General features: G+C 36.4%; 1 long non-coding RNA gene, 1 other non-coding gene and 1 pseudogene across 2 annotated transcripts; 1 reads left to right on the top strand and 2 right to left on the bottom strand.

Moving 5' to 3' along the window:
* Positions 1–25777, bottom strand: part of LOC146922282 (uncharacterized) — a 153347-nt pseudogene that overhangs the window by 9999 nt on the left and 117571 nt on the right.
* On the bottom strand, positions 13200–13306 carry LOC146922290 (small nucleolar RNA R71). The gene has a single exon (XR_015013025.1). It is a non-coding gene; the product is annotated as a small nucleolar RNA R71 (small nucleolar RNA).
* Positions 20556–22785, top strand: LOC146922289 (uncharacterized). Its single transcript, XR_015010841.1, has 2 exons — positions 20556–20744; positions 22566–22785. It is a non-coding gene; the product is annotated as an uncharacterized LOC146922289 (long non-coding RNA).

The raw sequence follows: 25777 nt of genomic DNA, 5'->3' as shown, positions 1-25777 counted from the left end.
GGCTTATTAGTCAGAAGCAGCTTGGGACCTCTGGCTTGTTTAACTAATTGAGAGATCTTGAAGAATCTCCTAACAGCAGCAGCTTTGGTTCTGATGCACTTGTTGCTCACAGCATCTAACAAGTCAGAAGCTTTCTTCTTCAAGGATGACCATTGCTCTTCATACGCAATTGGTAAGTCAAGCAGTCTTTTGAGCTGAATCAGATCTTGCATTTCTGAACTGATCTTGAGTATCTCAGTTACAATGTACTCAGATTCCAGGATGTCTGTAACGCCCTCCTTTTTTATTTAATTTTTTTTATTAAGTTAGAGTCTATTTATGTGATTTATTTAAATATGTGAGGTGTTAGTATTTTATTAAGTGGCATTATTCTATTATTTATAAGAATATGAGAATTATTAGAGTAAGTAGATTTGGAGGTAGTTTTGAGATTAGATGTTTTTTATGATTTAGTCGATTATTTTGATGAGTGGTGTTTTGTTATGTTATATGTTGGTATTTACTAGCATAATATATTTGTTATTTGGTGTAGAAATATATTTGATATTTGGTGTAGAAATATATTTGTTAGAGATATATTTGTTATTTGGTGTAAAAATATATTTGTTATTTGTGAGAGATATATTTAGTTTAGAAATAAATAAGATTATGAGGAAAATATTAGTTTTGAGGTGTAAGAGAAATAAGAAGGTGTTATAAATAGAGAAGTTAGGTTTTTAGAAAGAGTTTACCTAAAACCGCTTTTTGGAAAAGAGGAGAACAAGAAAGAAGAGAAGAGAAGAGAAAAGTCAAGAGAAGAGGAGAAGACCTTAGGAAAGAAGAACGCTGCTGCTGATTCAGAAATTAATCTAAGGGGAGGGTGAGACTATCTTGCATTAATATTAAGTTGTTAAATCATTAGATTACATCTAACAAGTTGGGGAGAGTTTGTGAGAATTTGAGAATTAGGGTTTTGAGAGAGATTTGATGATTAGATGATGAAAACTTGTTGAATTGATGTAGAAATTGTGTACAGACCTTAGATAATCCATAGGATGATTATTGGAAGTAGTTTTGAGTTTAGCACCATGAGATTAGGTGAAACTTGAAGAAAATCTGCACTCAGCCCGAATTTTGATATTAAAACCGGTATTAATCGGTGCGGAACTGGTCTTAGGTCAAAACACAAAAGTTGTAGGTATGGATGTTAGCTTTCTAATGCCGTTGGTCTCACGTCAAAACGATTTATAGAACTTGAGTTATGGTCAAATTACTGCACGTAGGTCACAGTGAATTTTTATGGACTTTCAGCACAACTTTTCCGAATTTAAAATAAAAACTGGTATTGATCGGTACAGAATTGGTCTTAGGAGTAAACATGAAAGTTTTAGATAATTTTGTTAGCTTTCTAGTGGCTTTGGTTTGACGTGAAAATGATGTTTGTTCTGTGAGTTATGATGAAAATACTCAGGGAGGTCTTAGCAAAATTGTACGGTGACAACATTCTCTGTTTCATGTTTTTGCGTTTTGTTCATATGTTTCTGTTTTGAATTGAACTTTGTTGTAAACATGAAAGTTGTTGATATTTGTGATATATTTCCAATAGCTTTGGTTTGACATGAAAATATATTGTGGATAATTTATTATGTTTTTACAAAGATACATAGTGAATTATTGTTGATGTTTAAATACGATGTTATATGAAGTTGTTTATGATTGATGAATATGATGTTTTAAGATGTTGTTTATTATCATTTGATATTGTTATATTATGATATGACATGAATTATTTATGTGATCCATATGTTGTCAAGATGTTAAGATGTTAAGACGTTAAGATGATATGAAGTTGTTAAGTCGTCGAGTCGTTATGAAGTCGTCAAGTTGTTAAGATGTCATAGATGTTCATGAAGTTTCTAAGACGTAAGATGTTGAGTCCATGCATACTCATTTAAAGATGAGGGCTCATGCCCTGGAGCTTTTGCTCAACCACGACGATGGAGTTTATGCTCAACCAGAGACGAGGGCTCATGCCCTAGGAGCTTTTGCTCAAATAGCGACGAGGGCTTATGCCCTAGGAGTATATTTATGCTCAATAGCGACGAGGGCTTATGCCCTAGGAGTATATTTATGCTCACAAGCGACGAGGGCTTATGCCCTAGATTGGTACCACATGCATTTGCATTTTCATGATGACTCAAGATGATTTAAGATGATAAGAGTTGCATAGTCGAGTTGAGTCGCATTGTCAAGTCAAGAGTCGAGTCGATCATGAAGTTGTTTATGACTATGATTATGAAGTCAATTATGAGTTTGATTAAGAAGCTGTTATGATGATTATAAGATGCTAAATGATTATTGTTGTTGATGTTCATGATTGTTTAGATGATGATGTTTGTTTATGAGTTGATGATTATGATTTGATGATTATGGTTATGATTAGTACTTGATGGTATATGATGATGTTTATGTCTATGATTAAGATGCTATGATTAAAAGGAATATATGATAATGCTTATGACTAATATTTGTAGATATGTGATGATATTTATATGATGATATGATATGAAGTATATGACTATTGTAGGAAGAATAATGATACTAGTTAAGGAAGTTTAAGTTGCTAGATATGATTAATGAATTATAGGATGTTTAAGTTGTTGAATGTACTTTACATGATTTATATGCTTTATATTATTGTTTGAGAAATCTCACCCCTCTGCTTGGAAATGTTGCTCTTCGTATGGGTAACTTGCAGGTAATCAAGATTAGAGGCGTCGTGAGTGAACTCCTCACATGTGTGTCTAGGTGCTCTGATACGTAACGGGATGGGACTTGACTTTACTTCTATTCCTTACATATTGTTTATAAACTTTTATGAATAAATATTGAACTAAGACTTATGAGATTTTCTGATGAGGCCTGCGTGGCAAAGACTTTTTATGTTGAATGAACTAATTCCGCTGCGAAGTTTTGAATTACTTATGTTAAATGATTTTGAAGAATAAATTGTTATTTATTCAGTTTATGAATTTTTAAGAAGTGTAGCATTCCGATTAAAGTGGAATTACTCTGATTTTTAATTATGAAATTTTTACATTGGGAAAACGGGGTGTTACAATTGGTATCAGAGCAGGTCGGTCCGTCCGGCCAAGTAGATGAGTCGTTGTGTCGTGTCGTCATGTTATCTAGTTAGTAGTTATGTTTTTTTTATGTGATCATGTTTAACTGACTAACTTGATGTGGTTTTTGTGTTTTGTTTGAAGAAGTAATGAGTAAATTTATTTTCTATTGTGCTTGAATTTCGAGGACGAAATTCTTTTAAGTTGGGGAGAGTTGTAACGCCCTCCTTTTTTATTTAATTATTTTTATTAAGTTAGAGTCTATTTATGTGATTTATTTAAATATGTGAGGTTTTAGTATTTTATTAAGTGGCATTATTCTATTATTTATAAGAATATGAGAATTATTAGAGTAAGTAGATTTGGAGGTAGTTTTGAGATTAGATGTCTTTTTATGATTTAGTCGATTATTTTGATGAGTGATATTTTGTTATGTTATATGTTGGTATTTACTAGCATAATATATTTGTTATTTGGTGTAGAAATATATTTGTTATTTGTTAGAGATATATTTGTTATTTGGTGTAGAAATATATTTGTTAGAGATATATTTGTTATTTGGTGTAAAAATATATTTGTTATTTGTGAGAGATATATTTAGTTTAGAAATAAATAAGACTATGAGGAAAAGAGTAGTTTTGAGGTGTAAGAGAAATAAGAAGGTGTTATAAATAGAGAAGTTAGGTTTTTAGAAAGAGTTTACCTAAAACCGCTTTTTGGAAAAGAGGAGAACAAGAAAGAAGAGAAGAGAAAAGTCAAGAGAAGAGGAGAAGACCTTAGGAAGAAGAACGCTGCTGCTGATTCAGGAATTAATCTAAGGTGAGGGTGAGACTATCTTGCATTAATATTAAGTTGTTAAATCATTAGATTACATCTAACAAGTTGGGGAGAGTTTGTGAGAATTTGAGAATTAGGGTTTTGAGAGAGATTTGATGATTAGATGATGAAAACTTGTTGAATTGATGTAGAAATTGTGTACAGACCTTTAGATAATCCATAGGATGATTATTGGAAGTAGTTTTGAGGTTAGCACCATGAGATTAGGTGAAACTTGAAGAAAATCTGCATTCAGCCCGAATTTTGATATTAAAACTGGTATTAATCGGTGCGGAACTGGTCTTAGGTGCAAACACAAAAGTTGTAGGTATGGATGTTAGCTTTCTAATGCCGTTGGTCTCACGTCAAAACGATTTATAGAACTTGAGTTATGGTCAAATTACTGCACGTAGGTCACAGTGAATTTTTATGGACTTTCAGCACAACTTTTCCGAATTTAAACTAAAAACTGGTATTGATCGGTACAGAATTGGTCTTAGGAGTAAACATGAAAGTTTTAGATAATTTTGTTAGCTTTCTAGTGGCTTTGGTTTGACGTGAAAATGATGTTTGTTCTGTGAGTTATGATGAAAATACTCAGGGAGGTCTTAGCAAAATTGTACGGTGACAACATTCTCTGTTTCATGTTTTTGCGTTTTGTTCATATGTTTCTGTTTTGAATTGAACTTTGTTGTAAACATGAAAGTTGTTGATATTTGTGATATATTTCCAATAGCTTTGGTTTGACATGAAAATATATTGTGGATAATTTATTATGTTTTTACAAAGATACATAGTGAATTATTGTTGATGTTTAAATACGATGTTATATGAAGTTGTTTATGATTGATGAATATGATGTTTTAAGATGTTGTTTATTATCATTTGATATTGTTATATTATGATATGACATGAATTATTTATGTGATCCATATGTTGTCAAGATGTTAAGATGTTAAGACGTTAAGATGATATGAAGTTGTTAAGTCGTCGAGTCGTTATGAAGTCGTCAAGTTGTTAAGATGTCATAGATGTTCATGAAGTTTCTAAGACGTAAGATGTTGAGTCCATGCATACTCATTTAAAGATGAGGGCTCATGCCCTGGAGCTTTTGCTCAACCACGACGATGGAGCTTATGCTCAACCAGAGACGAGGGCTCATGCCCTAGGAGCTTTTGCTCAAATAGCGACGATGGCTTATGCCCTAGGAGTATATTTATGCTCAATAGCGACGAGGGCTTATGCCCTAGGAGTATATTTATGCTCACAAGCGACGAGGGCTTATGCCCTAGATTGGTACCACATGCATTTGCATTTTCATGATGACTCAAGATGATTTAAGATGATAAGAGTTGCATAGTCGAGTTGAGTCGCATTGTCAAGTCAAGAGTCGAGTCGATCATGAAGTTGTTTATGACTATGATTATGAAGTCAATTATGAGTTTGATTAAGAAGCTGTTATGATGATTATAAGATGCTAAATGATTATTGTTGTTGATGTTCATGATTGTTTAGATGATGATGTTTGTTTATGAGTTGATGATTATGATTTGATGATTATGGTTATGATTAGTACTTGATGGTATATGATGATGTTTATGTCTATGATTAAGATGCTATGATTAAAAGGAATATATGATAATGCTTATGACTAATATTTGTAGATATGTGATGATATTTATATGATGATATAATATGAAGTATATGACTATTGTAGGAAGAATAATGATACTAGTTAAGGAAGTTTAAGTTGCTAGATATGATTAATGAATTATAGGATGTTTAAGTTGTTGAATGTACTTTACATGATTTATATGCTTTATATTATTGTTTGAGAAATCTCACCCCTCTGCTTGGAAATGTTGCTCTTCGTATGGGTAACTTGCAGGTAATCAAGATTAGAGGCGTCGTGAGTGGACTCCTCACATGTGTGTCTAGGTGCTCTGATACGTAACGGGATGGGACTTGACTTTACTTCTATTCCTTACGTATTGTTTATGAACTTTTATGAATAAATATTGAACTAAGACTTATGAGATTTTCTGATGAGGCCTGCGTGGCAAAGACTTTTTATGTTGAATGAACTAATTCCGCTGCGAAGTTTTGAATTACTTATGTTAAATGATTTTGAAGAATAAATTGTTATTTATTCAGTTTATGAATTGATGGACTTACGTTTTGTTGTGGAGTTCTAGGAGATGAGAATTCATGGACAATTCCATGTTTTTCACAAAAAGCTTCAAATGGCTCATTTTCAAATTCTCCACCACGATCACTTCTGACTTTCAAAATCTTAGATTCTTTTTCAGATTGAATTTGAGTGCAGAAGCTACTGAATACATCACAAGCAACATCTTTACTCTTTATGAATTTCACCCAAGTCCATCTGCTGTAATCATCAACAATGACTAGTCCATATCTACTTCCATATAAGGATGCAGTACCAACTGGTCCAAATAAATCAATATGGAGTAGTTCTAAGGGTCTGGAGGTTGAGACAATGTCTTTTGTTTTAAAAGATGATTTCACAATTTTCCCTTTCTGACATGCACCACACAGTGCATCTGAATGATAGTCAATGTCTGGTAGCCCTTTGACAAGTTGTATCTTACTAAGCTTAGAGATTAACCTCCAGTTAGCATGTCCCAACCTTCTGTGCCACATCCACTTCTTATCATTCACTGACAGAAGGCAAATCACCTTCTGATTAGCCAATTCAGAAAAATTGATTTTGTAGACATTGTCAACTCTCTTTCCCTTGAACACAATGGATTTGTCTTCCTTGTTGATTACAGTACAGTTGGTTTTCTCAAAGAGCACATCATAACCATTATCACAAAATTGACTAATGCTCAAAAGGTTATGTTCAAGACCATCTACCAACCATACATTATTTATTGAGGTAGAGGAATTACCAATAGTTCCTGTACCTATGATCTTGCTAGATTGGTTGCCTCCAAACTTCACACTTCCTCCTTCCTTCATTGTTAGGCTGAGGAAGCTGGACTTTTCTCCTGTCATGTGTCTTGAGCAACCGCTGTCTAGGTACCATGATTTTTGCTTTGGTGCTGCTCTTAGACATACCTGCATCATTGACATTTTCAGATTTAGGTACCCATTGTCCTATGGGTCCTGAAAGGTTAGTACTTAAGGCTTTACTCTTCACTTCCTGTACTTTGTGCTGCAAGTTGGATTGCTTCTGATTAACCATCACCTTTGGCTTTGGTACTTCAGAAGCAGCAGCTGTCTTCTTCTGAATCTTAGACTTCAGAACCTCAGATTTTGGTTTCACCAGACTCTGAGGAATAGGTTCTGATCTTTTTAGGATCCTAACCTTTGAAGTCTTGGAATCAGATTTGATCATAGCCTTTGACTTAGGGTTCTTTGGCTTTGAAGTAATCTTAGCCTTAGAACCAGAAGCTTCAGGTTCTGATTGATCAGCAGTTTCCAACTCAGCACCTTCAGGTACAAAGAAGGTTTTCAGACCTTCCTTGATGCATTCACAACAAGATTTAAGATTGGTTTTCTCAAGTTTCACTTCTGGAAAACCAATTCCTCTGCCATTGTTCTTGTAAATGCTATAAATCATAGAAGCCACTCTGCTTCTGTCAATGCCAGATATGATAAAATCTTCAAGAGCAATTTCATGGTTGCTTAAAGGTCTTTCATTACACTTTTCTTGTAGCTTCTGACATAAGAACCTGATCTGATCTTCATAAGTTTTACACATGAAGTTAAAGCCCCTAAGTCCTTGTTCAGAAGCTTTCAGATCCAATAGAGTTGATTTTTGTTGTTTCATTAAATCAACATATTTTTCTTTTAAATCCTTCAACTCATTGGTTCTTACTTCAAAATGTGTAAGAAGTTCTTTAAGTGACTCAACAAGTTCATTTCTGGGAATTTTAGAATATACCTCGTTTTCATCTTCTGAGTCTGAATCTGATCCAGCTTCTGAAGTTGCTGTTGCTACCAACCCAACAGCTATCTTTGCACCTTCATCAACTTCCTCTTTATCAGATCCATATTCACTTCCCAAATCATCCCAGGTTGCCATTAAACTCTGCTTGATCTGCTTCTTGAATTTGCTTGGTTTGAACGTTGACTTCTTTGACTTGTCCTTTGACTTCTCCTTCTGAAGATCAGGACATTCAGCAATAAAGTGTCCAGGCTTCTTACAGTTGAAGCATCCCTTCTGATCTTCTTTTCTTGAGCTTCTGGAGTTACTCCTCTTGGTTAGAAACTTTCTGTTCTTCTTGGCCAGATACTGAAGTCTGTTTGAGAGCATGGCCATTTCAGCAGCATCTGGTTCAGAATCTGAACTTGATTGTTCTTCGTCTTCAGATTCTACCACTTTGAGAGCTTTTGATGACTTGCCTTTGGATGGAAGAGCTATTGATTTACTCTTCTTAGTAGACTCATGTTCATTAAGACTTAACTAATGAACTTTGAGAGAACTAACAAGATCTTCGACACTTAAAGTGTTTAAATCTTTAGCTTCCTCAATGGCAGTTACCTTTGGTCTCCATCTTGCAGGCAAGCTTCTGAGTATCTTGCTCACATGATCAGAAGCAACATAGCTCTTCTTCAGAATTTGTAGCCCAGAGACTAAGGTTTGAAACCTTGAGTACATCTCCTCAATAGTTTCATCATCCTTCATCTTGAATAACTCGTACTGATGTACAAGCATGAGAGCTTTAGCTTCTTTGACCTTCTTGCTGCCTTCGTAGTTTGAACAGAGAAGAAAACATAGCTTTAGCAGTGGATTTGTCACTCATCTTCATGTACTCAGCTTTGGGTATAGCAGTGACAAGAGCTCCTATGATAATATGATGCTTCTTGTAGAGTTTCTTCAGCTCAGGAGTATGTTTCTTTCTATCCACAGCAGCTCCTTCTTCATCAAGGACTAAATCACCAACACCATCTTCTAGAATATCCCATAATTCTTCATCTAAGCTCATAATATAACTGTAAAAGTTGGTTTTCCACCAAGAAAATTCTTCGGCATCTCCATTGAATTTTGGAATCTTTCCAACACTGGATTTCTTACTATCACTATACTCACGTGAGACATTTTTATAGCTAGTATCACCAGTTCCAGGAGGAGGAGTAGACATGTCTTTCTCAGATCTTTGACTGTTGCACGGTTAAGTGTTACACAACAGACCAAGGCTCTAGATACCAATTGAAGGTGAGAAAAACACAAGAAGGGGGGGTTGAATTGTGTTTTGGAAAATTCTTCGTTTCTCCTAAAAACTGAACACACTGATCAGAAGCTAAATGAAACAGCTTCTGAAGTGGTTATCAGAATCTAAATGCAGCTGAATTAAACAGAGAGAGAGAGAGAGAGAGAGAGAGAGAGAGAGAGAGAGAGAGAGAAAAGAAGAACGACACAAAGCAATTATACTGGTTCCTTTCACAATCCGGAAGTAGTCCAGTCCCCCTTGCACTTCCAAGGAGATTTCACTAAGAGTAATATCTGATTACAATTGCTCAAGCACACAAGCAAGAGACTTCCTTTGCTCAAGCACACAAGCAAGAGACTTCCTTTGCTCAAGAACACAATCAAGAGACTTCCTTGCTCAAGCACAACTGCAAGAGACTTCTAACTAAACAAAATTACACAGAAAATTGTTTAAGGTTGAACACTTGATATACAATCAGAGGTGCTCACAATACAAATCAGATACAGACTCAATGACTTAAGAATTTCTAAGATATGACTTTAAGACACAGAAATTCTAAGTGAATGCAGAACAATTTCAGCAGAGGTTTGGCACTTGTAAAAATGTTGTGAGTCTTTTGTTCAGCATTGCCAAATCTCTAAGTCTTCACTCCTTTATATAGAGGTGTGAAAGAGACGTTGTGAAATTGCCAGCACATCAAAGAGTCGTTGTTGAAGCTTGATCTTTCACCAATAATCTTTTGCCTGATTTGGTTGTTGTCCTATGAGGAACCAATTTGAAATCCATTCCTTATCCAAAGGAACATCTATGCAGGCGAAGCCGTATTCTGGAGCTGTTTTCTTGTTTTGTAGCGTGGACACAAAACAGAGTAGTAGAGAAGGTGGTTGTACAGTTCGTACAATGTCAACGCTTTCGTCCAAATTGCAAGCACATGCCTTCAAACACCTTTGAAATGACCGTTGCAAAATTCCACTAATCTTTTGTTGTGTTTTCGAATCCAATAGACAGCTTTTGCAGTGATGATTCTTCAATCCTTGAATCTTTGCAAATCCAGTTGATTTTCACCTTCTGGTGAAATGACTTCTGATGAGGCAGCTTCTGATGATGCAGCTTCTGATAACGCAACTTCTGATAACGTAGCTTCTGATGATGTGGCTTCTGGACCTCTTGTCTTCAGAAGCAGTAATCTTCAGGAGCACTATTTCTTCAGGAGCACTATTCTTCAGGAGCTCTTTCCGTCTTCAGGAGCGTATTGCCTTCAGAAGCGTCTAAGCTTCATTTTCTTTTGCTCTTTATTTGCTCATTCAGAACCAATTAATGATGTAACTTTTTAACTGTGGTCCTGTACACTTGAACAAATATTAGCTAGTCCAATTTACAATTTTTAATACCTTGTTATCATCAAAACTCTTTAAGGTTCATTGTTAAACACATTTTGTTCCAACAACCTGCGTGGCAAAGACTTTTTATGTTGAATGAACTAATTCCGCTGCGAAGTTTTGAATTACTTATGTTAAATGATTTTGAAGAATAAATTGTTATTTATTCAGTTTATGAATTTTTAAGAAGTGTAGCATTCCGTTTAAAGTGGAATTACTCTGATTTTTAATTATGAAATTTTTACGTTGGGAAAATAGGGTGTTACAATTGGTATCAGAGCAGGTCGGTCCGTCCGGCCAAGTAGATGAGTCGTTGTGTCGTGTCGTCATGTTATCTAGTTAGTAGTTATGTTTTTTTTATGTGATCATGTTTAACTGACTAACTTGATGTGGTTTTTGTGTTTTGTTTGAAGAAGTAATGAGTAAATTTATTTTCTATTGTGCTTAAATTTCGAGGACGAAATTCTTTTAAGTTGGGGAGAGTTGTAACGCCCTCCTTTTTTATTTAATTATTTTTATTAAGTTAGAGTCTATTTATGTGATTTATTTAAATATGTGAGGTGTTAGTATTTTATTAAATGTCATTATTCTATTATTTATAAGAATATGAGAATTATTAGAGTAAGTAGATTTGGAGGTAGTTTTGAGATTAGATGTCTTTTTATGATTTAGTCGATTATTTTGATGAGTGGTATTTTGTTATGTTATATGTTGGTATTTACTAGCATAATATATTTGTTATTTGGTGTAGAAATATATTTGTTATTTGTTAGAGATATATTTGTTATTTGGTGTAGAAATATATTTGTTAGAGATATATTTGTTATTTGGTGTAAAATTATATTTGTTATTTGTGAGAGATATATTTAGTTTAGAAATTGATGACATTCTGTCATTACGTAATATTAGGGACTTATTGTGACATTTTGATAGAGTTCTCATGCAATTTTTACTGTTCTGGAGTGCAAAAAGCTTAAAATTTGAAGTCTGTTCGAAGGAAATCGCGCCACGCCAATTTCAAGCCGTGCTGCGATTTTTGAAGCAAAAATACACACTTCCTGTAAAAGGGAAATCGCGGCACGCCAATTAACAAGGCGCGGCGCGATTTTGATGGGTCAGGCCCATGACTTCTATAAATACTGCACTCAATCTGAAGAACAAGGGTTACGATTTTGGAGAACGAAAGTGCGATTTTAACACCCAGAAGGCTGCAGCGGAGAGGATTTCATCATCTCTAACCCAGTTTATGTATGTTTTAATTCTTTCATTGATTATGCTATTTGTAAACTCAATTATGAGTAGCTAAATCTCTTAGAGATTAGGTCGGAGATGAACCTATGTAACCCTAATTGATCATATGTTGCTGTGAAACTCTATTACTTATTAATGATATTCTAGTTTTCATTCAATTCAATTGTTCTTACTGCTTTTTATATCCTGATCAAATATAAACATGATTTTGTGAGATCGAATGACTACTGACCATAGCTTTCGACTTAGACCTAATTGAATTGTTCTAATAAACATGGTTAGTCTAGGAATGGATAATCGTTTGTTAGTGATATTAGGTTAACGTGCTTAAACCTTTGATGATTATTAGACCACCTAAGGAATTAGGGGCTGTAGTTTAAAAAGAGGGTCCTAACTCAAGGGATTGATTAGGGTTAATTTGTTAACTATCGTGAAACTAGAGAATCATTAGTAATAATAGGTGCAGTAACCAATTAGGGGAAACATAGAGGATTCGAAGACCTGATCTCATCTCTCTCCTATTTTCTTAATCAAATCTTTACTTTTTTATTTGATTTCTTAAAATCAAACCAAATCTACTGCCTAGTGGCAAAACAAAATAAACTTTTATACATCCTACTTTTATAACGAAATTGAATAATTGAAGTTAAAAACAGTCCTCGTGGGAACGATATTTTTACTACTTCGATAGTTATTGGTGCACTTGCCAGAGTTCTATCAAGTTTTTGGCGCCGTTGCCGGGGACTGTTGAATTATTTCAACAAGGCAATTACGTTATAATTTAGGGTTTTTGCAATTTAATTTTCTGTTTTTTTTATTTTTATTTTTCTGTTTTCATATTCACTTGATTACTTTGCGTGGTGCAGTGCTACTAAGGTATTTTGCTGTTTATGCGAGGTAAACAGAGCTCTGACGACTTAGAGTACGATCCGGAGATTGAAAGAACTGCTAGAGCACTTCGGAAAGCTGTCCGATCGCAAAGGTTAGCTCAATCCGTTCCACCGGGTGTTCGAGAACAAGTACCGGAGCAACTCTCAAGTGAATCTGAAACAAATTCTTCTCCTAAATCTGCAACGATGGAAGGAGAAGGAGTTGTACCACCAAGACCTAAGCTTGGAGACTACGGGTTAGCCACTCATCGCGGTCAACTGACCCACACTTTTCAACCAGCTAACCCCGTAGCGTTCGACATCAAGACAACTGTCCTCAATGGTTTGAGGGACAAGCAATTCGATGGGACTGAAGCTATGAGTCCTCATGAACACTTGAGCCGTTTTGCTGAAACCTGTGAGTTTTGTGTGCAACCAGCCACCGTGACTGAAGCACAAAAGAAGCTAAGGCTGTTTCCTTTCACCTTGACGGGAAGAGCAAAAGATTGGTTGCTAACAATTCCAAACGGGACTGTCCAAACATGGGAAGAGTTAGAGCTGAAGTTCTTGGAGAAATACTTCCCTATGTCTAAGTATTGGGACAAGAAGATGGAGATCTCTAACTTCAAGCAAGGAGAAGGTGAATCATTGTATGATGCTTGGGAGCGATTCAATTTGCTTCTCAAGAGATGCCCTAATCATGAGTTCACCGAGAAGCAATACCTCCAAATCTTCACTGAGGGGGTAACACCAAACACTCGAATGTTCTTAGATGCTTCCGCGGGAGGTAGTCTCAAAAGTAAAACTGATCATGAAGTTCAAGCTCTAATTGAAAACATGGCTGGCAATGAGTATCGTGATCAAGCTAAAAAGAAAGAAAGAGGAGTGTTTGGGGTGAGTGAACAAACTGCTATCCTTGCTAACCAAGCAGCTATGAACAAACAAATTGAAGCTCTAACTAAGGAGTTTCAAGGCTTCACTTTGGCTCATAAGCAACAACAAGTGGCTGCAATCAAATGTGACTTATGTGGTGAAGAACATCCAAACGGTGAATGTGTTCCGGAAGGATCAAGTGAAGAAGCTAACTTCATGGGAGGATATCAAAGGCAGAATCAATACTTCAATTCAGGCATTAATAAGCATCCAAATCTAAGCTACTCAAACAACAATGCTTTGAACTCTCAGATGCTAACTCCTCCTCAACAACAACAAAGGAAGCCATCCGCTCTTGAGGAAACTATGATGAACTTCATGAAGATGACTCAAGGCAACTTTGAAGAGATGAAGAAGAGTCAAGAAGCTGAAAGAAAGAACAATGAAGCTTCTAGGAAGATGCTTGAAACTCAACTGGGGCAATTAGCTAAGCAGTTGGCTGAACAAAACAAAGGCGGATTCTCAGGTAACACTAAAGATAACCCTAAGAATGAGTCTTGTAATGCTATTGAACTGAGGAGCAAAAAGGTTTTGACACCTTTGGTTCCAAAAGCTCCAAAGAAGGTTGATGAAGTAGTTGAGGTGGAGGAGAATGATGTAGTTGAAAAGAATGATGAGGGTGTAGTTGAAAAAGAAAATGATCATGGAGAAGTTGAAAACGAAAGGAAGAAAAAAATAGAGGGAGAAAAAAGTGAGAGATTAATTGATGAAGATTCAATCTTGAGGAAGTCGAAGAGTCAAATTTTGAAAGATGGAGACAAACCACAGGTTATTCCATCATATGTGAAGCTTCCATACCCTCACCTTTCGAAGAAGAAAGAAAAGGATGAAGGCCAATTCAAGAAGTTCATGCAACTTTTCTCACAACTTCAGGTAAATATTCCTTTCGGTGAAGCTCTTGATCAAATGCCGTTGTATGCTAAGTTCATGAAAGACTTGTTAACCAAAAGAAGGAAGCCTAAGGATGATGAGAACATAGCACTTTCTGAGAATTGTAGTGCTATTCTTCAAAAGAAGCTGCCACCTAAGCTGAAGGATCCTGGTGCTTTTACTATCCCTTGTTCAATTGGACCGGTAGACATTGGAAGAGCTTTATGTGACTTGGGAGCAAGTATAAATCTGATGCCTCTTTCAATGATGAAGAAGCTTAAGTGTGGGGAACCAAAACCAACAAGAATGACCATTACTTTAGCTGATCGGTCAATCTCTTATCCTTTCGGTATACTTGAAGATGTGCTAGTCAAGGTTAATGACTTGGTATTTCCAGCAGATTTTGTGATCTTAGATATGGCTGAAGATGAGGATATGCCACTCATTCTAGGAAGACCTTTCCTTGCAACTGGCCGTGCTTTGATTGACATTGAGAAAGGAGAGCTAATGTTGAGATTCCATAAGGAGCAAGTAGTGTTTAATATATTTGAGGCCATGAAGCACAAAGATGAAAATCCCAAGTGTTACCGGATTGACATTGTTGAAGAAATAGTTAAAGATGACTCTTGTGAACATCAACCAACACACCCTCTTGAACGTGCAATTGTGAATTCTATAGAAAAAGGTGAAGATGATGAAGATCTTGAAGTAAGTGATTGTGTGAAGCAACTAGCAGCAAGCAAGCAAGAGTTGGGTCCGGTAAAAACAGAAGAATTAATGGGTAAGCACTCTATAGATGCCCCTATTTTGAGTGGAGAAGGAGAGAAAAATCCAGAATTAAAAGAACTCCCTTCTCACTTGAAATATGTTTTTCTCACTAAGGATGCCTCTAAACCAGTAATCATCAGCAATACCTTGACACCTTTGGAAGAAGAAAAATTGATGAGGGTGTTAAGAGACAATCAAGGAGCTTTGGGGTGGAACATTTCTGATTTAAAGGGTATTAGTCCAGCTTATTGCATGCATAAAATACACATGGAGGCTGAATACAAACCGGTGGTTCAACCTCAAAGGAGACTTAACCCAACAATGAAGGAAGTGGTAAAGAAAGAGGTGCTGAAGTTACTAGATGCAGGTATGATCTACCCTAACTCAGATAGCTCATGGGTAAGTCCAGTTCATGTGGTACCCAAGAAAGGAGGAATGACGGTGGTAGCAAATGAAAAAAATGAATTGATACCCACCCGCACCGTCACTGGTTGGAGAATGTGTATAGACTACCGGAGGTTGAATACCGCAACAAGAAAGGACCACTTTCCATTACCATTCATGGATCAAATGATTGAGAGACTGGCTGGCCAAGCCTTTTATTGCTTCTTGGATGGGTATTCAGGGTATAATCAAATTGCAGTGGCTCCGGAAGATCAAGAAAAGACTGCCTTCACTTGTCCATTCGGTGTGTTTGCTTATCGAAGGATGCCCTTTGGGCTGTGTAATGCGCCGGCAACCTTTCAAAGGTGCATGCTTTCCATCTTCTCTGATATGATAGAGAAGAACATTGAGGTATTTATGGACGACGTTTCTGTTTTTGGTAAGTCTTTTGATCAATGCTTGTTCCATTTAAATGCTGTACTTAAAAGATGCACCGAAACTAACCTTGTTTTGAATTGGGAAAAATGTCATTTTATGGTAACCGAAGGTATAGTTTTGGGGCATAAGATAAGTGCTAAAGGCATTGAAGTGGACCAAGCTAAGATAGAGGTTATAGAGAAACTTCCTCCACCAATCAATGTTAAAGGAGTGAGGAGTTTCTTGGGGCATGCCGGTTTCTATCGGCGGTTCATAAAAGACTTTTCTAAAATTTCCAAACCCCTCTGTAACCTCTTGGTCAAAGAAAACGAGTTTAATTTTGACTCTGAATGTCTAAATGCTTTTTCTTTGATTAAAAACAAGTTGGTAACTGCACCAATAATCATTGCACCCGATTGGGATTTACCTTTTGAACTTATGTGTGATGCAAGTGATTATGCTGTTGGTGCAGTCCTAGGCCAACGCAAGAACAAATTTTTTCATGCAATTTACTATGCAAGCAAGGTTTTAAATGAAAATCAAGTTAACTATTCCACAACTGAAAAGGAATTGCTTGCGGTAATCTTTGCATTGGAAAAATTTCGTTCTTATCTAATAGGCTCCAAAGTCATTGTTTTTACAGATCATGCAGCTCTCAAATATCTCTTAACAAAAGGGGATTCAAAGCCTCGACTGTTGAGGTGGATCCTATTATTGCAAGAATTTGATCTTGAAATTCGTGACAAGAAGGGAGTCGAGAACGTGGTAGCTGACCACCTCTCAAGGCTGGAGAATGACGAGGTAACAAAGAAGGAGAAGGCCATCAAGGCCGAGTTCCCCGATGAACAGCTGTTTGCTATTGGAGAAAGACCTTGGTTTGCTGACATGGCAAACTTTAAGGCCGGCAACATAGTTCCTGATGATCTAACCTACCCTCAGAGGAAAAAGTTCTTCAAAGATGCAAACCACTACTTGTGGGATGACCCTTATCTGTTTAAGGTAGGTACTGACGGTTTGATTAGACGTTGTGTTGCAGGTGAGGAAGCACATAGTATCATGTGGCACTGCCATAGCTCAGCTTATGGAGGCCACCACAGTGGAGAAAGAACAGCTGCAAAAATTTTGCAAAGTGGATTCTGGTGGCCCACCCTTTTCAAAGATTGCCACGACTTCGTCACAAGATGTGACAAATGCCAAAGGACAGGTAATATATCAAAGAGGAATGAAATGCCCCTAAAAGGAATCATTGAAGTTGAACCATTTGATTGTTGGGGTATTGATTTTATGGGACCATTCCCTCCCTCTTACTCTTATCTCCATATTCTAGTCTGTGTTGATTATGTCACAAAGTGGGTTGAAGCGATACCATGTGTTGCTAATGATGCCAAAACGGTTGTCAACTTCCTTCAAAAGAATATTTTCACTAGGTTTGGAACTCCTAGAGTATTGATCAGTGATGGGGGGAAGCATTTTTGCAATAATTTTCTTGAAAATGTGCTCAAAAAGTATAACATTAAGCACAAAGTTGCAACTCCCTATCACCCACAAACTAGTGGTCAAGCAGAGGTTTCAAACCGACAGCTGAAACAGATTCTGGAGAAGACAGTTGCGTCAAATAGGAAAGATTGGTCTAGGAAATTAGATGACGCACTGTGGGCATATAGGACAGCCTTTAAGACCCATCTTGGGTTCTCACCCTATCAGTTAGTATATGGGAAGGCATGTCATCTTCCAGTCGAGCTGGAACATAAAGCTTATTGGGCCATTAAGGCCTTGAATTTTGATTAAGTAGCCGCTGGTAAGAAAAGAATTTTGAAACTTAATGAACTTGAGGAGATGAGGCTTAGAGCGTATGAAAATGCCCTCATCTATAAAGCCAGGACAAAAAGGTATCATGACAAAAACTTAGTGCCTAGGGATATTAACTGTGGACAACTAGTTTTGTTGTATAATTCCAGGTTGAAGCTGTTTCCTGGGAAGCTCAAGTCAAAATGGTCTGGACCATTCTTGGTCAAAAGTGTGTCACCATATGGAGCTGTTGAACTAGTGACACCTGAAGGAGATCGAAGTTTCAAAGTTAATGGACAAAGAGTTAAACCATACCTAGGTGGCGACCTACCTAAAGGAAGGGTGGCACTCATTCTGAAGGACCTCTGAGGATCCTTAGCAGTCAAGCTAGTGACGATAAAGAAGCGCTGGGTGGGAGGCAACCCACTAGATTTACTTTGTTTTTCAATACATTCAGTTTTTATTTTCTTTTTAATGTCAAAGTCCATTGAACTTATTTCCCTATTGTAATTGCTCCTGCACTTGTTTTATTAATGAATTTGTTTTGTTTCATGTGACCTATTCCAGTTTAGTAACAGTTGTTTGATGAAACGGTATTCCAAAAGTTCTAAAGGAGGGGTGACTTGATTCAAAGGCGAAGTGTACGGCGTTGCTAGGTAGTCACATACTCCCAGAAATCTCAGCCATAAGGTTCATTGCCAAATCTTGTTTTTCAATTTACTTATATTTAGATTAGTTTTCCATGCAACTACATTTCTAGAACTTGCATTGTTTCTCTATTATTGATTGGTCTTTGTCAATTACACACTGAGGCAAAAGTGCTTGGTCCTGTGAGCCTTTTTGAAGCCTACCCTGATATTGATTGAATTTATCCTTTCTTAACCAATTGTGAGCCGGTAGGATTAGAACTTTTTGTTCGGTGACAAACTACATTACAAGCCTAGAGACTTTTAGGACTTGTCCCTTAATGAATTTCTGAGTTAAGGCATTGTAGAATGTTGCTAAAGATTAAGTTTGGGGTTGCTATTGGAATTTGCAACCAACTAAGTTTGGGGTGGGGGTACTAGAGAATAAGAGAAAAAAAAAAAAAAATGAAAGAAATATGAAATTGTCATGCAATATATACACAAAAATGGTGTATCAAAAAAAAAAAGAAATTGAATGATGAAAAAGGGACAAAACATCTAAAATCCGAGTAACTTCAAACTCGAGTGTCCCTAAATGTTAAAAATGTTCTCTAGTACCTTTGCATTGATTGTATTTCCACAAGGTGAATGAATGAAGGATTGAACTTTGTGCTTTAACTTCCGTAGGAATGCCTAACTCAAATTTTGTGTAGCCTACTTATCCAAATATATCCCACCTTTCACCTAAGCCCCGTTATAACCCTAAAGACCTCAAAAGTGTGTAATGATATTGACTTTGATTGATGTTTAGAAACTTTTCAAGCATATGGTAATATGTAGACCTGCATGTCGACTGGTAGAACCCTATTTCAAATTGTTGCGTGGAGTTGTGAATTGGTGGATGCGAACAAGTCAAACTAGCTCATCTTTAGCTAGAAGGAGAATGAACTTTTGGGTACTATCGTTTTGTCAGGTAACTGTTATTTTACTGTCGTTTGTCACTGTTGCAAGCAAATTCCTTGAGGACAAGGAATGGTTTAAGTTTGGGGTTGTGATGACATTCTGTCATTACGTAATATTAGGGACTTATTGTGACATTTTGATAGAGTTCTCATGCAATTTTTACTGTTCTGGAGTGCAAAAAGCTTAAAATTTGAAGTCTGTTCGAAGGAAATCGCGCCACGCCAATTTCAAGCCGTGCTGCGATTTTTGAAGCAAAAATACACACTTCCTGTAAAAGGGAAATCGCGGCACGCCAATTAACAAGGCGCGGCGCGATTTTGATGGGTCAGGCCCATGACTTCTATAAATACTGCACTCAATCTGAAGAACAAGGGTTACGATTTTGGAGAACGAAAGTGCGATTTTAACACCCAGAAGGCTGCAGCGGAGAGGATTTCATCATCTCTAACCCAGTTTATGTATGTTTTAATTCTTTCATTGATTATGCTATTTGTAAACTCAATTATGAGTAGCTAAATCTCTTAGAGATTAGGTCGGAGATGAACCTATGTAACCCTAATTGATCATATGTTGCTGTGAAACTCTATTACTTATTAATGATATTCTAGTTTTCATTCAATTCAATTGTTCTTACTGCTTTTTATATCCTGATCAAATATAAACATGATTTTGTGAGATCGAATGACTACTGACCATAGCTTTCGACTTAGACCTAATTGAATTGTTCTAATAAACATGGTTAGTCTAGGAATGGATAATCGTTTGTTAGTGATATTAGGTTAACGTGCTTAAACCTTTGATGATTATTAGACCACCTAAGGAATTAGGGGCTGTAGTTTAAAAAGAGGGTCCTAACTCAAGGGATTGATTAGGGTTAATTTGTTAACTATCGTGAAACTAGAGAATCATTAGTAATAATAGGTGCAGTAACCAATTAGGGGAAACATAGAGGATTCGAAGACCTGATCTCATCTCTCTCCTATTTTCTTAATCAAATCTTTACTTTTTTATTTGATTTCTTAAAATCAAACCAAATCTACTGCCTAGTGGCAAAACAAAATAAACTTTTATACATCCTACTTTTATAACGAAATTGAATAATTGAAGTTAAAAACAGTCCTCGTGGGAACGATATTTTTACTACTTCGATAGTTATTGGTGCACTTGCCAGAGTTCTATCAGAAATAACTAAGATTATGAGGAAAAGAGTAGTTTTGAGGTGTAAGAGAAATAAGAAGGTGTTATAAATAGAGAAGTTAGGTTTTTAGAAAGAGTTTACCTAAAACCGCTTTTTGGAAAAGAGGAGAACAAGAAAGAAGAGAAGAGAAAAGTCTAGAGAAGAGGAGAAGACCTTAGGAAAGAAGAACGCTGCTGCTGATTCAGGAATTAATCTAAGGTGAGGGTGAGACTATCTTGTATTAATATTAAGTTGTTAAATCATTAGATTACATCTAACAAGTTGGGGAGAGTTTGTGAGAATTTGAGAATTAGGGTTTTGAGAGAGATTTGATGATTAGATGATGAAAACTTGTTGAATTGATGTAGAAATTGTGTACAGACCTTAGATAATCCATAGGATGATTATTGGAAGTAGTTTTGAGGTTAGCACCATGAGATTAGGTGAAACTTGAAGAAAATCTGCATTCATCCCGAATTTTGATATTACAACTGGTGTTAATCGGTTCGGAACTGGTCTTAGGTGGAAACACGAAAGTTGTAGGTATGGATGTTAGCTTTCTAATGTCGTTGGTCTCACTTCAAAACGATTTATAGAACTTGAGTTATGGTCAAATTACTGCACGTAGGTCACAGTGAATTTTTATGGACTTTCAGCACAACTTTTCCGAATTTAAAATAAAAACTGGTATTGATCGGTACGGAATTGGTCTTAGGAGTAAACATGAAAGTTTTAGATAATTTTGTTATCTTTCTAGTGGCTTTGGTTTGACGTGAAAATGATGTTTGTTCTGTGAGTTATGATGAAAATACTCAGGGAGGTCTTAGCAAAATTGTACGGTGACAGCATTCTCTGTTTCATGTTTTTGCGTTTTGTTCATATGTTTCTGTTTTGAATTGAACTTTGTTGTAAACATGAAAGTTGTTGATATTTGTGATATATTTCCAATAGCTTTGGTTTGACATGAAAATATGTTGTGGATAATTTATTATGTTTTTACAAAGATACATAGTGAATTATTGTTGATGTTTAAATACGATGTTATATGAAGTTGTTTATGATTGATGAATATGATGTTTTAAGATGTTGTTTATTATCATTTGATATTGTTATATTATGATATGACATGAATTATTTATGTGATCCATATGTTGTCAAGATGTTAAGATGTTAAGACGTTAAGATGATATGAAGTTGTTAAGTCGTCGAGTCGTTATGAAGTCGTCAAGTTGTTAAGATGTCATAGATGTTCATGAAGTTTCTAAGACGTAAGATGTTAAGTCCATGCATACTCATTTAAAGATGAGGGTTCATGCCCTAGGAGCTTTTGCTCAAATAGTGACGAGGGCTTATGTCCTAGGAGTATATTTATGCTCAATAGCGACGAGGGCTTATGCCCTAGGAGTATATTTATGCTCACAAGCGACGAGGGCTTATGCCCTAGATTGGTACCACATGCATTTGCATTTTCATGATGACTCAAGATGATTTAAGATGATAAGAGTTGCATAGTCGAGTTGAGTCGCATTGTCAAGTCAATAGTCGAGTCGATCATGAAGTTGTTTATGACTATGATTATGAAGTCGATTATGAGTTTGATTAAGAAGCTGTTATGATGATTATAAGATGCTAAATGATTATTGTTGTTGATGTTCATGATTGTTTAGATGATGATGTTTGTTTATGAGTTGATGATTATGATTTGATGATTATGGTTATGATTAGTACTTGATGGTATATGATGATGTTTATGTCTATGATTAAGATGCTATGATTAAAAGGAATATATGATAATGCTTATGACTAATATTTGTAGATATGTGATGATATTTATATGATGATATAATATGAAGTATATGACTATTGTAGGAAGAATAATGATACTAGTTAAGGAAGTTTAAGTTGCTAGATATGATTAATGAATTATAGGATGTTTAAGTTGTTGAATGTACTTTACATGATTTATATGCTTTATATTATTGTTTGAGAAATCTCACCCATCTGCTTGGAAATGTTGCTCTTCGTATGGGTAACTTGCAGGTAATCAAGATTAGAGGCGTCGTGAGTGGACTCCTCACATGTGTGTCTAGGTGCTCTGATACGTAACGGGATGAGACTTGACTTTACTTCTATTCCTTACGTATTGTTTATGAACTTTTATGAATAAATATTGAACTAAGACTTATGAGATTTTCTGATGAGGCCTGCGTGGCAAAGACTTTTTATGTTGAATGAACTAATTCCGCTGCGAAGTTTTGAATTACTTATGTTAAATGATTTTGAAGAATAAATTGTTATTTATTTAGTTTATGAATTTTTAAGAAGTGTAGCATTCCGTTTAAAGTGGAATTACTCTGATTTTTAATTATGAAATTTTTACGTTGGGAAAACGGGGTGTTACAATGTCTAGGGGTGGTTGTTCAAGGATTTCTAGGTCAGACTCTGGAATGGTGAGTTGGTTAGCTTGGGTTGAAGAAGATGGTTGGTCAGAAGCAATGTGTATGGTTGTGGTTTGGAAATTGACTTGATGATTGTCAATATCCATTGGAGTAGGTTGGGGTTCAGCTTGCTCTGGTTGTGGGTTTGGTTGGGGTTCAGTTTGCTCTGGTTGTGGGTTTGGTTGGGGTTCAGTTTGCTCTGGTTGAATGTTGGGTTGTGGGTCAATATCAGTTTTAGGTGAATGTTGTTGTTGGGGTGAAGAGGGTTTGTGTGGTTCAGGTGTTTGTTGTTGGAGGCTTTCTGAAACAGCTTTATCAGAAGCAACTGCTTCTGAAGTTGTTTCAGAGGCTTTCTCTGAGTTAGGATTGTCCTTAGGTAATTCACCTGAGTAGTGATGAACAAGATTTTCTAAGACTGTATTGTCTTCTTCTTGTTCAGGAATAGGTGGTTGTGATGAAGAGGGTGAGATAGAGGTAGAGGGGTTTGGAATCTGAAGTATCTTGACTGCATTGTCAGCTTCTGAAGTTGATTCTAGAGCAGTATGTTGTGAAACAGCAGCTTGTAGAACAGCTTCTGAAGTTCCAACTTCTTGAGCTTCTTCCACAACTATCATCATTTCTCCCTCTGAATCATCTTCAGCAGTCTTACCAGCAATTTCCCTGACTTCAGCCAACTTTTCTTTGTAGTATTTATCACAGTCCTCTAAGCCAAGAGCCTTGAGCTTTTCATCTCTTTGATGAATATATTGTGCTTTTAACTCTTTCTTTTCTTCCACAAAGTCAGAAGCACGTTCATTTGCCATCCTTTTCAATCTTGGTGTTAGTTCAACCATAGGACTCACAATTTGAAGGGGAGCCCTCTTCTCCTTGGGCTCATGCTCTTTCTTTTCTATTGCTTCAAAAGCTTCATCCAGCTGCTCTTTGGTGATAATGCGCTCTCCTTTTCCTCTTCTTTTCTTAGGCTTGCCCTCTTCTGCTTTCACCTCTTTGCCTCTTTTTATGGGAATAGAAGCAACACCAATATTTTGTTTCTTTGTACCAGCAGCGTCAGATTCAGAGCTGGTTCTGGCCCTCTTTCCTTTAGATACATCAGGAGCAGCAACAACCGCTATAGTGTTAACTCCTGATTCTCTGGCATGAGCAGATACCAGTCTAGCCAGGACTTCAGTATTGTTTACTTGAAGAATGGAAGGAAAATCCTTCAATGGTTCTGACTCAGCTGTGGTCAATTCTACCCATTTCTCATCAACAGGATGTTCACTGATGACCTTCATATCGTACAAGGATTTGCTGTTCCAGATGCGATCTGAAGTGGTAGCTGAAAAACAGCTATCAGAAGCTTGTTTGAAACTTCTCAAAGTTTCCAACAGCTTGCTCTGGTGAAAGATTTCCGAGAGAAGCCTTCCACAGGGTACTTGCTTTCTTTCCTTGCTGATACCTTCTTTAATGGCCCAGCACAGCTGGTGCAACAGGTATTTTGGAAGATCAATCCTTTTAAACGTAGCTATTGAGTACAATGCTAGTTGATGATCCTTATTTGGTTGATCAGTTCCACCTCCTCTTTGAAAGAAGCAATGTGCACTGACCTTCAATAACAATCTGTGACACACATCCATTTCTGCAGTCTTAGTCTTAGGATTTCCTTTGCAAAATAGATTCACATAGCTCTGTAATATCCTTGACTTCCCACTTAAAATATCCTTTTGAAGATACCCTGCAGGCTTTTGAAATGACTCTTTCAGTGATGGTTACTGGAATTCCCATCACTGCAGATCTGATCTCTATACCTTCAAAAGGTTTCAGACCCATTTCTTTTCTGGTTTTTCCTTTTAAACTTGAATCTTTCTCTACAGCCCTTTTCTCTTCAAGTTTTGCCGCTTCCTTGTCGTAGACTTCAGCCCTTAACCAAAAGTCCTTTACCAGATTCTCATATGATGGTCCATTCAACATACGAAAATAACCATGTAGCTTTTGTGGTTTGATGTAAGCTTCCATGTCCACATCGTATTTCTTCAGAGAAGTGAAGTCAAAAGGTGTTTCCTTTTGAACAATCAGTTTTTCTTCAGGAATAGACATGGTCTTAGGTTTGATGACCAACCCTGATTCTGGAACACCTTGAGGTTGCATGTTTGAAGTAGATTCTGGAGCTTCTCGTTGCGAGCTTGATGATGCCATTTGATTGATGATGAAGATGATAATTTTGGGTTTCTAGGGTTGAGAGAATTGCGCTTACTTCGCAAGAACAGGTTTGAAAGCAACAAGTGTTTGTTGTGAAGTGAGTAGTGTGTAAAATGACAATGTGTTAAGAGTAAAACGATTGCAATTCAAAAGAGACAAACAAACATAACATTAATGACATTGGGGGCGCGTGAAAGCACTTTTCAAAGCTATTGAATCATCATTGCCCTTTTAAGTTATACACCAATACAGATAAGCCACGTCAGAATTTCTCAGAGTAACTACCAAGTCAGTGGGCCAGGAGTTACCAAATAAAGTAACTCCCAACGTTTCCACTAACTCAACTATTCAGGAGCATAAAATCTAGCTTATGAACATCAGATGCTGACGTCATCATCAGAAGCGAGTTTTCCTCAGAACCTCAACAAAGAGCTTCTGATGGACCACTGCTTCTGAACTGATTTCAGAACCTAAAATTCTATTCAGGAGCAAGCAAGCTTTAATCAGACACGAAGTACATGTTCAAATTTTTCTTTATAAAATCAAATCTTTCAACAGTTAAAGGCTTAGTAAATGTATCAATCCATTGATTCTCAGTATCAATGAATTGTATATCTAAAACTCCTTTTTGAACAT

The sequence above is a fragment of the Medicago sativa genome, chromosome 5 (assembly GCF_051527215.1).
Source record: "Medicago sativa cultivar Bolivia chromosome 5, Bolivia_mono, whole genome shotgun sequence".
Classification (NCBI taxonomy): Eukaryota; Viridiplantae; Streptophyta; class Magnoliopsida; order Fabales; family Fabaceae; genus Medicago; species Medicago sativa.
This window is presented reverse-complemented; position numbering and strand designations above follow the sequence as displayed.